Genomic DNA, 1381 nt, shown 5'->3' on the forward strand with positions numbered 1-1381 from the left:
GATGACCTGAGTTTAATATGGAACCTAGATGGTAGAAGGAGGGAACTGTTTCCTGATGTCCTCTGATTTCCATATGCAATACAAATACAAATAACACACACACACACACACACACACACACACACACACTTTTAATGAAGTTGAAAAGAAGTCAGATAATATCAATGAGCAACTGGAAAGAATAGAGAGTGAGGACCAGAGAGCTTGATGAATTAGCACAAGGGGCTTTAGGGTGCAGGTCATGGGGCAATGTTAGAGAACACTGGACACTTGTTCTTGCTGGCATGCCTATGGGGCATTATTTTGATTAGGCTTGTTGGTGTTAGAAAAATCTGTCCCTGGTGGGTGGCATGATTTTCTGCCCTGAGATCCTAGGCTATATAAAAACGAGAACGTGAACTGAGCACAGACATCCACCACTCTCTGACCAGCTGCCCTCAGCTCCAGCTACTAGGACATCTCCACCACGATGTGCCTTTGAACTGTGAACCAAAATGAACCCTTCTGCCTTGAGGTGCTCTCTGCAGCCTATTTATTTAATCACACCACCACCAAAGGAATTTACGAGCTTCATTTGCAAAGGAAAAAGCTCCTGAATCCTTCATTCACTAGAGTGACATGGTAAGATTGATGACAGTTTAAGAAAGTTCCTGGATAGTTTTATGTCGAATTGATGCAAACTAAAGTCATTTGAGAGGAGGAGCCTCAATGGAGAAAATGCCTCCATGAGACAGGACTGTAAGCAGGCCTGTAGGGCATTTTAGTAACTAGTGATTACTGGGGGGAGGATCGATCTCATTGTGGGTGATGCCAACCCTGGGTTTATAGTCCTGGGTTCTATAAGAAAGCAGGCTGAGCAAGTCCTCCAAGGCCTCTGCATCAGCTCTTGCCTCTAGGTTTTTGGCCCTCTTTGAGTTCCTTTCCTTCCTTTCAGTGATGAACAGAGACACATGGAAGTGTAATCCAAATAAACCCTTTCCTCCTCCCCAACTTGCTTTCGATCATGGTGTTTCGTCACAGCCATAGTTACCCTAACTCTGAGATGCCTTCATTCGATGCTACCAGTTTACCTTCCCTGTACCATCTGCTCACTCTCCCAAAACTTTCTTTCTTGAAGCATTTGGACATGTTCCATCATGATGAGCTAGAACTCCCCAGCCTGTTTTTACAAGGACTACAGATAGTGTCTTATCTAGCTGTCTTCCTTGCTTTCTATTGCTGGGATACAATGCTCTGACCAAAAGCAACTTAGGAGGAGAGAGCATTAGCTGTGACATCAGGGCAGGAACTCAAGACGGGAACCTGAAAGCAGAGGCTGAAGCCGAAGCCATGCTGTAATATTGCTTATTAGCTTTCTCCTCCTGGCGTGCTCAGCTTCCTT

This window comes from Mastomys coucha, unplaced genomic scaffold (assembly GCF_008632895.1).
Source record: "Mastomys coucha isolate ucsf_1 unplaced genomic scaffold, UCSF_Mcou_1 pScaffold21, whole genome shotgun sequence".
Classification (NCBI taxonomy): Eukaryota; Metazoa; Chordata; class Mammalia; order Rodentia; family Muridae; genus Mastomys; species Mastomys coucha.